This window comes from Numenius arquata, chromosome 15 (genome assembly GCF_964106895.1).
Source record: "Numenius arquata chromosome 15, bNumArq3.hap1.1, whole genome shotgun sequence".
In the NCBI taxonomy this organism is placed as follows: domain Eukaryota; kingdom Metazoa; phylum Chordata; class Aves; order Charadriiformes; family Scolopacidae; genus Numenius; species Numenius arquata.
In genome coordinates, this window is record NC_133590.1 from 9,196,506 (window position 1) to 9,210,146 (window position 13,641).

At 35.6% G+C, this 13,641-nt stretch overlaps 1 protein-coding gene across 1 annotated transcript in view; it reads left to right on the plus strand.

Annotated features, from left to right (window-relative positions):
- ATRNL1 (attractin like 1) overlaps positions 1-13,641 on the plus strand; it is a 509,295-nt gene that overhangs the window by 185,824 nt on the left and 309,830 nt on the right. The window lies entirely within an intron of this gene.

Genomic DNA, 13,641 nt, shown 5'->3' on the forward strand with positions numbered 1-13,641 from the left:
ACAGCTGCTCTCCAGAGCATCATCAAATGATACTGTGTGTTTTTTCCGTGTTCTTATTGTTGTAGAAAAGGTGCCTCTGGCAAATTTACTTTAAAGCATTATATTTCTGGTAGTCATAGTGAAAGACTTGAAGGGATGAGAATGCTTATTACCCATGTGCAGAAATCCCTTAGTGAGCTGTGCCAATTTTGCTGTGCCAATATTGAGGTTAAATAGTAATTTTAATCATCATAAAAGCGTATGGGATGTTGGAGAACACTGTTTCACCTTTTGTGATTTTTCACATACCTGCTCAACATCAGACAATTGGATCCATTTGTCTATTACTTCCTAACAGCATCCCTACCTCAACCTACATAAAGACATATCTCTGAATATATTTATAACATTCATTCTGATCTTTGGCCTTTTTTTTTTTTAGCATTTCATTTTAGAATGTACACAAAAGCTTTGTTTTAGGATCTCTTTAAGGTGTCGTTTACCTAATAAATGAATGTTTCTTTTCTTTACTGTTTCTTTTTTACCTTAAGTGATTTGTATCTGCAAGGTATGTTTTACAGAACAAAATTGACACATACTATATTACAGATGCTGACATCTAAAACATTTATTCCTCTTGGCAGGTATTAAAGAAATTTGGTGTGTGGTGGTGGTTTTTTTCAGTCACAGACAAGTTGAGTTCAGATGTAATAGTTTGAACTGGAAGATAATTTTTAAGTATTTTATCTTGAAGATACTGTTAACGTTGTTGACAGTTTACATAAAATAGACAAATTTGGAAATACTCCTTAAAAACTATGTTCTAAAGATACTGTTGATCAAATAAATTGAATTCCATTTATTGTTTGCCACATAAGAAATGTTTCCTATTTCAAAACAGAAATTTCAGTATTTAGAAGAATGAATTTTTGTACCTATGAATTTTATAAATTTTTTACATTTAGGTTTAGAGTTAGATAATTATTTCATAAGGAGTTCATAATATGAAGAGTGTGCTGTACAGGCTAATTTGGATATGTGTATCAACATTTTTTTTGTCACTTAAAAATAAACATTATTAAATTTAAGAGATGGAAAAGAAATGACAGTAATGAGATTTATAGACCACAGGCACCTCCATGAAAAACCTTATTTTTTTGCTATCATGCTGCAGGTTGGTTCTATAAATCATGTTGGAGACAAATTGTAGTATATTCAAGATACCCTTTCACCTTTACCTCGCTGCTATTATTTGTCTTCTGTCGGATTTCAAAATATTTTAAAGAGCTTGTTGTTCTGGAATGATAAATCTTCTTTTAATACTTTCATTCATTTAAAATATTGTACATAAATGATTTTCAGAGTTATTTTATATGGAGGTAATAAGAAGCCTGTGCTAATTTAAAACAATGGAATTCTGTATTTCTTACATTTAGTGGCTGATGCATCATAATAGGAAATAATTTGTGGATAACTGACTGACCTAAGATTTCGATGACAATTGCTTAGCACCATTCATTTCCTGCTAAATCATGTATTAAAATACGTATATATTATAGAAATACTCAATTTTCTTATCTATATAAGTATTTTAAAATATGGCCTTACCATGGGCTATAATTTGTGTAAGACAGTGTTTCGCTTTTGTACAAGGCAGGCATTTGGATGGTATTTTTCTGTGCTTATTTCACTACTCTGTAAGAAACTTTCTCTTTAGACACTTATATTGCTGTTTTGCTTCTCCTTGAAGTGAAGAATATTCTTATTTTTTACAGCACAGGAATAGTTATTGCTCAGGAGGGAGGAAAATACTGAGGAAAAACAAATAGTATATACTTATGAGCATCATAAGTTTATGAGAAATAGAAATTCTAGGCATATTTGTTTCTATCACTTAGAATCAAAGTCAGTGAACGGTAGCAAAGTAGGAATGCAACTAGTAATTTGCTGTATGCTTGGGATCTTCAGGAAAGTTTTAGTCACATGCTTGAGTTTAGCCATCTTCAAAATGACCAGTTTTAAGTGCTCAAATTTTACCTTTTTTTTTTTTTTTTTCCACTTGCACAATTACTATCCTAAATTGGAATGCTTTTCTAAGCCAAAGCCATAGAATTCAATCCTGAGTGTATGGCTAACTTTTTTATGATGTGGATGACCTCAATTTCTCTTTAACAGCAGGATGTGGATTGAGAATGCTTATTCCCTTAGAGGAACTTTCTGCAACTTGTGATATTGTGAATACTCACTGTCCTATAACAGTTCAGTTGTTTCCACCTCTTTCAGCCCTCTGCCCAGCTTACCTAGTGCCTGCCTAGTCCTCTCCTCCCTCTTGCCTGTCACTGCCATCCTCAAGCCTAGGAAGGGGAAACAGACTGGTGTTGATGTAGGTATTGGTATTAACATCAATAGACTGTTTAAGACAGCAAGTAAACTCTAAACTTAATAGAGTTTAACCAGTGTGATAGCACAGATTGTTTTAGTTTCTTCCTTATGTGTTTCCTTCAGTGGTGATGTAGGAGTGTAAGCAGAGTATTAATGCTGTGCATTGGAGGTGCAGTGGTTGAAGAAGTGATCTGAGCACAGATGAAAACACATGAAAATTACAGATAGGTCTTGCTTGATCAAAAAGAATGAGATTTATGTAGGAAGTAACATGCTAAAACATGGCAGGGACATAATCTAAATACAGATACTATGCCAAAAGGATAAATGCAGATAGCAACAAAGCTATCAAATGCTAGAGATAACAGAAGCAGTTTGTTAAATATCAGATTTCACTCTAGTATGGCATTTCAAAACATGGCAGCACTAGATGTGAGTAGTTTTTCTACTTTAAATAATCAAAACTTAATAAAAGTAGGGTACAAACTGCATAATGGACAGGACATGTAATAGTGTATTATCCAGATTGTGTGAAAATCATTGCCCATTGCTTCTATTGAAATTATTTTCATTTCATTCTTCATGACTTCACTGTATGATTGAAAAAGCACAGCAGAGAACAAACTTTTCTGAGAGTTAGAGAATGAGAACAAGCCCCCAGATATAAAAATTAGAACAATATTGAATGTATAAGAATGCATGAGCAGCTGCATGATGGTCTATCTATTCTACTGTGCTGTTGTCAGTAGCGGCAGAGTATGGGTGCCAGGGGAAGAGTATAGCAAATGGACAAACATACAGTTGTACTTCTCTCTTTATATCCAGTGATTTGCAGCTGAGGAACCCTGTGAGAGGAAGGATTTCTTGAGCCAAAAGTGTTCGATGTGCCATTGCTTAGGAATATCAGAGGAAATCTTATCAAAGATTTCTTATACATAATAAAAAGAAGAATATGAATACAAAAGAAAGCTTCATGAATTTAAAAGCCACAGTTTTTTGTTTGTCTTGTAGGTTGATTACAAGTCTGCTTCTGGATTGCGTCCCTATTTCTGAAAGTGAGTTTCAGTATCCCTAGGTCTTTCTGTTAAAAGCCAATCTTACTGTGAATGATCGGAAGCTGATTTCATGCATATAAATGAATTCTGAGTGGAGGCCAGAGGTGGTTGTGCAGCTGACTTATGTGTGCGCACAAGCCATAAATATAACAGTGTGTCATGATGCACTTGTATTTGTTGTTGTTACTGTTCTTTGGTATCTTGCCCAGTGGGATGTATAACAGTGACACCTAGATAGCAAAGTGTCCATCCGAATTGCTGGATTAGTTCTTTGCGCATCGGCATCAGAAGTACGTTGCTGTCAGAATCGGTGCTCCTGGGTGCAAAGAAACATGTGACAAATGCCACTTCTGTGATTTTGACCTGGGTTATATACAGACACAGAGCTTTAAATCATAAATGGATAAAGAGTTAAACTAGAGTTCTAGAGAAAATGAGAGTTTAAATTAACAATTAATGATAAGTTACTATATAGGGGGTGAGTTATAGGCTGGCTAACAATCTCTTGTTTTGAAAGGATGTGATACTCTCCTTCACAAACCTCTTTTAGATATCCATATTTCTAAGGTCAAAAGCTTTCCAAAATGTCTGTTTTATGTATATCACTTCTAGTGGAATGGTTACAATGCTAAGTTTCAAACAAGAAGTACAACTGATAGATTCTAATATGTGCAGAAGCATAAAAGCTTACAACAAATCAGTATTGTGAGTGTAAATTGGATTATTTGCCTGCATAGTTTTTAGAACTTCCATGAGTTGAGGACTCAGGAGTTGCCTATTCCACCAAGAGAATTCCTAGCTAAGACCATTCTGGTAGCCAGCTAAGAAAGTGTAGTTGAAAAAAATGTATGTGGATTTTATATAGCTTGGTTTCTTATTCCCTTTTATTCATTAAAAAAAAAAAAGGTTTAGAAGCGTTTTGTTATTATTTCTGGGTACTACCATCAACAGTGAAGAGACAGAACAAGTAGCTTCTCCATTTGGTTCTGCAGATTGGTTGCTGTTTTAAAATAGGCAGGAGCATTAGGTTACAGGTCAGCACGTTAGAGTATGAAACTTTCATGCATTGGAGAAGATTTTCTCAGCAATGCACAGCAAGAATGTGTAGTTACGATCCAATAAAATTGCAATAAATTAACAATTTTGATTAATCTGGTGCTTATCTTTGGCCTGGATGGTTTGGTGGGTCCTTAACTATCTGTAAAGTTGGAGAAAAAGCAGTGGCAGTTTGCCTTTTGCATTCAGCAGTGCGTTATGTATCCAGGGTGACACTATAGAGTTTACTGTGCTGCAGAGCAGGGCCACTTTTAAATTTGTTAGAGATTAAAACACGACCTTTGGGAAGGATTAGAGAATGGAGGAACGAATGGAGGGCAGGAGGGATGGGTCACTTATGAAGAGAATTAAAACGGGGTGGGGCCAGATGAGTCATGGGGATTCTTAGGATTAAAAACTTGTTATTGATGATTTATTCCATATCATCACAAGAATATATGCCTCTGATGGAGATATTTGTTGGATTTTCAGCCTTTAAAAAAGAGGAAGCATGAATATCTGTATATAAGAGGCTGAAAGAATGTAAAAATTGTTTTTTAACTGTTTTCCTAGGTTCATTGTGTTTTTTTCCACCTTTCTTCTAACCTTTCTCTCACTTCAGTGTTTCATGAAATATCATTTGTGGATGGCTTCACACTCATCAGACACTATTTCAAATGTTATTCTGGGATGAAGCATGTAAAAGAGAAAGCTGGTAGGCCCATCTGCAGAAGCATTAAGAGTCAGTCTACTACAGGGCACTGGCACCACTGAGCTTTTCTAGTCAACCTCATGGACACGGAGGGAGGAAACGGAAAGCCAGAGAGAACACCGCTGCGTTCTCAGATGTTTATAACTAAAAAAAATCCAATATAATGACTAGTAGGAAAATAATATTCATAGATTATTTTTTTGTCTTGAGGTAAATTTTATTACCTGGTATTTTTTTCTACTTAAGGTACACTGCAGGAAAAATACGTGATCATATGTGAGCTACTAAAAATTTTGCAGCAACCTTTTGGGGAGTGACCTGAGTAATTGGTTTATGCCATTGTAAACTCTGAGTCATAAAATCATTATAGCTCATAACACTATTGCTTGTTTCCTCGGAATACACACAGAAAGGATAGCAATAAGCACTTTCAGTATGTCAGCAACTCACAAAGATGAAGAATGATACTTTCATGCCCAAAATTGGTGAGGAAGCATGAAACATACATTCAGTGGAAACTCTCAAGATGATATCTGGTATCTGTGCAGTGAGCTGGGGAAGAAGAAGGAAATTTTGCTACTGGCTGTAGAACCTTCTAAGGATTCTATTCGAGTCCTGGAGCTGCATTAGCCCCATTACTGCTGACACACCAGGACTTCAAAAAAGGCAGAGTCAAGGAAAGTCCTAGTCCTTACCTATAGTCCTCACCATTTCTTAGAGTAAATTTTTATTATAATTTAAAACTTTTAAATAATATTGTTATGTAATCTGTATAGTGCCAGAAATAAAAACAAACACTCGTTTCTTGTATCCCATTTACTTAAAAGTCATCTCACTTGATAGGAATTAAGAAAAGAAGTCTTAATTACCTTTTGAAATTTGGGCTTTGGTCTAAAGATCTTATTCCTCCTTTAGAGGTGCTACTTTTTATTTTTGCTTTCTGACTTTTTTTTTGTTTGCAATAGTAGTAACTAGAAAGATAGTTTGATAGCGCACAGATCATTAAAAGTAGATAACATAACAACACAGTACATCTAATGACTTTTTAGAAACGTTGGCTTAATACTGTCTCAGAGCAAAAGGGTCAGATAATACATCCTTATTTATGTTGTCGAAATACAATTTAGGCTTAATCTGACCTATTGACATGGTCTGATAGTTTATCCTGCCTGGGATAAACTTACTTCAACATATCTTATTATTTGAACATATCTTTTCTTTTTTCTTCTTGTTTTGCTGGGCTTATTCCTAGTCAAAGTTCTCATATAAGCTGATTTTCAGTAACAGTTATTATATTACAAATGGTATCATTTCATAAAAAGGTGAATTAAAACTGTTGAAAGAAATCTCTCTAAATAGCATGCCAAATCTTCTCTTGTGGTCTAGCTGCCTTTTATCAATCTGGCAAATTGAAGGGGCAGAAACCTAGGTTGTCATCTTCACAGAAGAGTGAACAGAAGCAGATATAAGCAACCTCTGCGAAAGGAATTGTTCAGGGGGCAGATGGGTGCTGGATCTGGAATGAAACTTGGCTGTGGTTGCTCCCAGTTTGTGAGGGGCACACTGGGGTCTACCATAAATCACTTCTTGGGCTGCTCCAGCCCTGCTGCTTGCTGCTTGCAATTTTTTTTATTTTTTTTATTTTTTTGTGAATGGAATCTGTTTATGCTTCCTTTTCCTCATCATTCCCCAGCTTGTAGGGTGCCACCACTGAAGAGTTGTTGCTCCTCTATCCCAAGCAGGTAATCTCAGCAGCATTTAGCTCAGAGCCCATTCCAAGGTGTGCCTGTCTTCAGTGCTGAGGGTACCCCTCTGCGATGGCCCTCCCCACCAAATGACAGGCTGTGTAGAGAGCTGCACTGGGCCAAAGACACGTTGGCTTCCCTAGTATTCCTTATACTATACTGACGTGATAGATTATTTCTTTTTTCCTTTTCATAAAATAAATTACAGGTTTTTCCTTTTACAATCACTGTGAGATGTTCAGATCTCACGGCAGAATGGCACAGTTAGGAGGGTTGCATGCTAGTCAGAAAATGCAGGTATGGTCTAATAGGTGTTGAAACATGTAATGCAACCTGGCAGCAAGAGGATACAGTGTGATTTTTAAGCACTCTGAGTGTGCATAGGCAAACACGCATGTATATGCATTCAGGGACTTGGAGCATGACATCTTTTATTAAAAAAATCATAAAAAAATTAATTATCAGATAAAATGTACTAGAGGTAGCCATAAAGCACTAGGTGGCAGACTTGCTATACTTAGAGAAAAATTAAACTCAAGAACATTCCAAGGAGAGTATTTTAGAAGATAAATCGCAAGTAGCACTTTTAATAAAACTGTTAGCAGAGATTTTACAGATATTTAAAAATTATGTTGAAATTTAAAGGGCATAAACAATAAATTTTAGTTATTGAAAAGGTGTTTGTTTTAGTTGACTTGTGAGATGTGTACCAGCAGTTAGATGTTTCGCTACTGATTTGTAGAATTCATGTTTCCTTTTGGGACAGCATTAATTTAAACTAAATACATACTGTAATTGTAAAACTGTCATGCTTGACTTAAAATAATGAGTTCCACCAATTATGTCTAACACTGATTGACTTTGATACAGACCGAAACAATTTTTATTATTTATAAATACAGTAACAATAATGACTCATGTTGTCTTTTGAGTATATGGGTTTATACAAATAATTTCTATTTTAAAAGAAATCTGAGTGTTTAAAGAGCCTAGTGGAACAGATTACAACTTAAATCAGACAATTTGAGGATGGTTTGAGAAAAGATTAGCCTCAACAAACCTACCAACTCAGAACATATAAAGAGCAACAGACAAACAGTCTTTGCCCTGAGCTAAAATAACCACACAAACCAACTGTCACCTTCCAGAGACTTAAAACAATAACGACACCAAGAATCTGAAGCTCCTAATAAAGTATTATGATCTCACCCCAGGCTCTATGTACTCATTTGCCAAATGCTAGGTTGGCTTGCAGCTTTTTTGGGCAGGCTAAAGAAACAGCTTTGCTGCCAATCATTTTCAGACTTTACTTTGAATTGGAGAATCTTTCCATGTATGTATTTACTTTTTTTTTTTTTTTTCTTTTTGGGGGCGGGGGGGAGGGACAGGACACAGATGGATTTTCTTTGTTTGTAAAAAACCACACTTTATTTTTGAAATTAGGATTATTTACTTTCTCTGATAGCTTTTGGTGATGTGTCAGTGAATTTACTGACTGACACCCCCTTATAGATACTACTTAATAACTTCTGCCAAAGTAGACAAAGTCGTTTTACTGACTATTCATTTAGATATACTACCCTAAGTCAAAAGCAGATGGCCGCTACCCTGGGCAAACTAGCTTTCTAACTGCTAAGGAGAAGAAAATAATAGGTGAATGTTCATTATAATGTATGCAAATAAAAGTCTGAATTGGAGGCCTTTAACACCTGATAAGACTGCTCCACAGGCCCCATAATTATTTTTTATATTATTATTTATCTTGCAAACTTAATATATAGTATTACAGTAAAATATCTATTAGTATAAAATTTAAAACAGTATAAATTATGATTATTTATGGAACTATACATTTTGAAAAGCTTGATGAGACAAGAGTGAGAGAGACCTGATGGCTTGAAGATCTCATTCAAAAGAAACACGTTACTTTGTAGCAGACTCTAGCCCATGTGTGAAGCCATTTTTTAAATGAGAAGAAAACCGATGCAAATATCAACATATATACAATTTTTTATTTTGTCTGTATATTGAGCTGGGGTTTATAGGGCTGAATACATTTTGAATCCTTGTGCTGTATATACAATGTACTGTATATGTCTGTGTTTCCCTAACACGTCCTCAAGGCCAGGAGCTGTCACTCCTCGAACACCTGGGAGGCCTTAGAGCTCCCCAAGACTGGAGTTGTAAGAAGCAAACGGAATAGGAAAGGATCAGTCAGTGTCCCTTTGCTTTACCTTCCGGCAGTGAAGGGAAAACCTTTGTGGTGATTTTACAGTTGCATTGCTTCCTGCGCTGACTTCCCAGGGAAAAGAGAGAATTCTTGATCAGTGGGACTTCAAGGAAAGATCTGTATGAAATCTTAAACCAATTGAAATAGGAAAAAAACCACCCTGACTTCAATAAGTAAGTGGCTTATGGATTGTGGGAGAATTTGTGTTGATTCCTTTGGCTGGGAGTTCTTGGACAAACTAGCATGTTATTCCGTGTCAGCTGGGGTACTTTCCTCCACTGGCAAACATGAAGCAGTTGAGGATGGTTTAGCCTCTTCCATTACTGCAGGCTGAACACCCAGTGCAACTGTCTGGTTATTGTAAGGTGTCTTGGGTCCTGAACCACCTAATCTTAGCACACACATTTGTAAAAGCCGAGAGAGCATTCAGTAATGTTTTCAGCTTTAGATTTAGTGTTGTGAAGTCTCTGCAGATTATTTTAGTGAGGGGTTTTGGAGGATAACTTAAATAAATTGAGGGTCATTTCTATCTCAAGATGATGACAAAACCTGGGATTATTTAAACTTTAAGAAATTTTATATGAGGTTAAATGTGGACATTGTCAAGTTCAACTTTCTGACTGGCTAACTTGGCTCAATTTCAGTGTATTGTAAAGTAGCCTGTGAGTCCTTGATATTAATTTATTGTCACTTTTTCTTAGCTTGAATTGTGAATATTGTTTTAAAATATGTTCCAGAAATATAACCCATTGACAGCAAAGTGTAATTTTCTAGTCACTTGATATAAAGGGTAAGGCTGACATGAAATGGAAGAGCAATCTGTGTGAGGTCAAAACACAGCAGTATACATTAGCAAAATAGATACAATAGCAAACAAGACAGGGAAAATTGAAAAAATTGCAATTCTACTCTTGTTGAGTAGAAATAGGTACCACTTCTATATGGGTTTTTGAAAATATGGTGAGATGGGTTGTAAAGTGTTAGAGCTGTTCATGGCACTAGGAATGGCTAATCAAAGAGAAGACAGGTCATTATTAGAATGAACGAAATGATGAAAGAGAAAAATTAAATTAATCTAGGGAAGACAATGTACAACATGCAAATACGTCACTTACTACATGTTCATTGGCAAGGATTGCCTGCCACAAAATATGGTCTACGAAGCTCAGGTATAGATGGTAAGAACAATCTGTGTTTTTCAAATACCAGTAACAAGCAGACTGTTGGTATTCGCTACAGTTTGCGTTCCTTTTTTACATGATGATCCAGTTTCTAGAAAATCTGTGTCAAGAAGTTTGTGCCTGATATCTATCAAAAAGTAGTGATATCTGTTAATTGTTCTGTATTAAGCTAATCGACAACAACAAAAAAAAAACCACAAATAGAAAACAATAAAAGAGGAAGAGGTTTCTTCTGTTTGTGCATTTCAGTTACAAATACTTTCTTCCCATGGCCAAAAAAAGTCATGAATTAATGAAAGCACAGCTGTATCTAGTTCCTGGTTTATAGAAAAAGTAGCGCTAGGAAAAGAGAATATTTCTTTTAATGTCTGGCAGCTGTTTGAGGTGGAAATTGAGTTTTCCAAGTCACTTTCAGAAAGGAGTCAGTGAGCCCTGCCTGGGTGGCCAACGTTCCCTCTCAGGCAAAGAATAAATCTCCTCTGAAGAGTGGGTGACTGTGTTGGGGTTGAGAAAAACAGCCTTTTGGGCTCCATTTTTCCTTCCTCTGTTATTTCCATTTGCATAGTTTTAACAAACGGTTTATTGTTTTGTGTGCTGAACTGCCAGCCCTACAAGCTGAGTTTGTAGGAAGTGGGGAAAAGAATCTAGGTTTATTTTTTCTCAAGTTTGTCATGCTGTACTTACCTCAACCCTTAATAGAGAGTAATTTTCTCCTATTTGTTTTAAAAGCCTTGTGGGCTGGATTAGGCAATATCACAGCTATGTAATCTCATTTGTAAATGTTTAGAATTTTAATATAACATTAATGTTTTTTTTTCTGAACTGGTACTCAGCTTTTAGCATGAGCAAAAAGCAGTGAAAATGTTGTTATTTAAAACATCAGATTTTACTTTAAATATGCCTGATATTTTAAATGAAAAGGTGCTTGTGTTACATCTTCTTTTCAAAGCTGTAATGCAAAAGCGTTCTGCTGTCTGTTGTGTGCAATTATGGTAATTTAACATATCATATTTTTTACGATACAAATACCTGTTGCAATTCATGCAATTACAATAGATGAGACTGCACAGTGAGGTATATGACATGCATTATTTCTGTCCAGTATTAAGTGCAGTTTTGCTGAAAATGTTCTGGATTTATATGCTATACGAGATTTTACTTCTCAGAACTAACATGTTAAAATTGTTTGAGAAATGGCAAAGAATATCAGCAAAGTTGAAACATCTCAACTTCAATATACATTGTGTATTTTATACAAATCACGTGGAGTCAAGCAACATGGGGTAAGATCTGACATTTGGACTGTAGATTTAAGGTTTCTTAAGCAAAGTTCAACTAAATAATGAGAAAAAGGAAGGAAGAGAATTTTGAAAATGTTGAGATATTACAGTAGCACCTACTTATCTCTGTATATTTATAACCAATTTACAAAGTGCATGTTCTGTCTCCTTGTAAGGCCTGATCAACCAGAGGTTGCTTCTTTAATTGTGTTGAATTATTTGTGAATAAGGAAAAAACCTCTGCTAATAATACACGAAGTTATTGTGTGAATAACTTCTGAATATTCTGAATTTATGTGAAAACTTGAGCATATGCATGTATAAGAGCATAAACAATTTAAAAAATAGTATTTATACTTTCCCCATGTTCATATTATGGACATTGATCCATTTTAGAAATAAAAATCAGTTTCATTATTTCTAAAAGGAAAAAAGTACTTTACTTCTAGGGTTTATACAATAAACTGAAAATTATAAGAGCAAGATTTAAAATAACATTAAAATTTGACTGCTTTCATTAACTATATGACAAGAAGCACCCCTTTTTGGCAATAACACATGAACAGAAACATTAATTTAATGTTGTTATTTCTTAGATGTGCCATTTCAGTTGTAAGAAAAAACAGGTCAGAGACCTCTTCAGTGTGTATAAACTATGTAACCAAAGAAAAAAATTAGAATCACTTTAATGAGTATTGATGCTAGTGTATTGCAAAATCATGTTGCATGTTAGAGTCGTAATATTAATATGAGTGTTGTAAAGCTGGTGATGCATCTAGATCATTCTGAAGAAAATTTCATGGAGAGAGAAATTTGAATTTCTACTATAATATTTTAATGAGAACTTTTTTTCCTTGGTTTTGTTTGTACTTTTCTGCCACTTTTCCAACACTTCAAGAATATTACAAGAATTAAGATATTACAAAGACTGTCCATTGTGACAAAACAAAAATTCATTTACTGAGCAGTCTTTACAATCATAGAACAGTTTAGGTTGAAAGGGACCTTAAAGCTCATCTAGTTCCAACCCCCCTGCCCTGGGCAGGGACACCTCCCACTAGACCTAGTTGCTCAGAGCCTGGCCTTGAACACTTCCAGGAAGGGGCATCCACAACTTCTCTGAGAAGCCTGTTCCAGTGCCTCACCACCCTTATAGTGAAAAATTTCTTCCTGATACCTAATCTAAATCTACCGTCTTCCAGTTTGAATCCATTGCCCCTCGTCCTATCGTTATTAGTTGCTGATAGAGTACCTCTCCATCTTTCTTGTAGGTCCCCTTCAGATACTGGAAGGGCTCTATAAGGTTTCTCTGGAGACTTCTCCATACTGAACAATGCAGCTCTCTCAGCGTGTCTTCATAGGAGAGGTGCTCCAGCCCTCTGAGTGTCTTGTTGCCCTCACTGGACCCACTTCAACAGGTCCATGTCCTTCTTGTGCTTTGGACTCCTAAGCTGTCAAACTATCAAGTAAAAACACTTACATTTTTGACTGATAATTCCTGTGCCACGAGCTTTGAAATGCTCCATCATCAGAGACATCTAGACCTTTTATCTAAAATTGATGTTTAAATTACCAATTGATGCACTCACTTTTCTGTGTTGTTGCTTTTTTTTTACAAATATTTTGTTCATAATTCTCTAGTTTGTTGTTTTCCAACTCTGGAAAATGGTCTGCCCCATGGTCCTGGGCTGAACTTGAAAAGGGTCTGCAGCTGTTCACAGAAACCCTGACAGCTGTTGCAATGTTTCTGATCAAGAGCTTGGTGAAATATCTATGAAAAACAATGAGATAAGGCTGTGGTCCGTGGTTTAAAAACTTTAGTAACTTCATCTTCAGACTGTATGCTTAAGAAGAACAGGAAATTATAAATGTTCCTCAGTGTTTAGATCTCAGCAACAAGTCTTCCTTGCTTATGGTAACATTGACATACCTACATATTTATTTCCATGACATTTAGAGTGAGGTGCACCTCAGCTTTTTAAAACGTATATGCCCAGTCTTATTAACCTTCTAGGTCTTTCTATAATCAGTAGATTGAATCA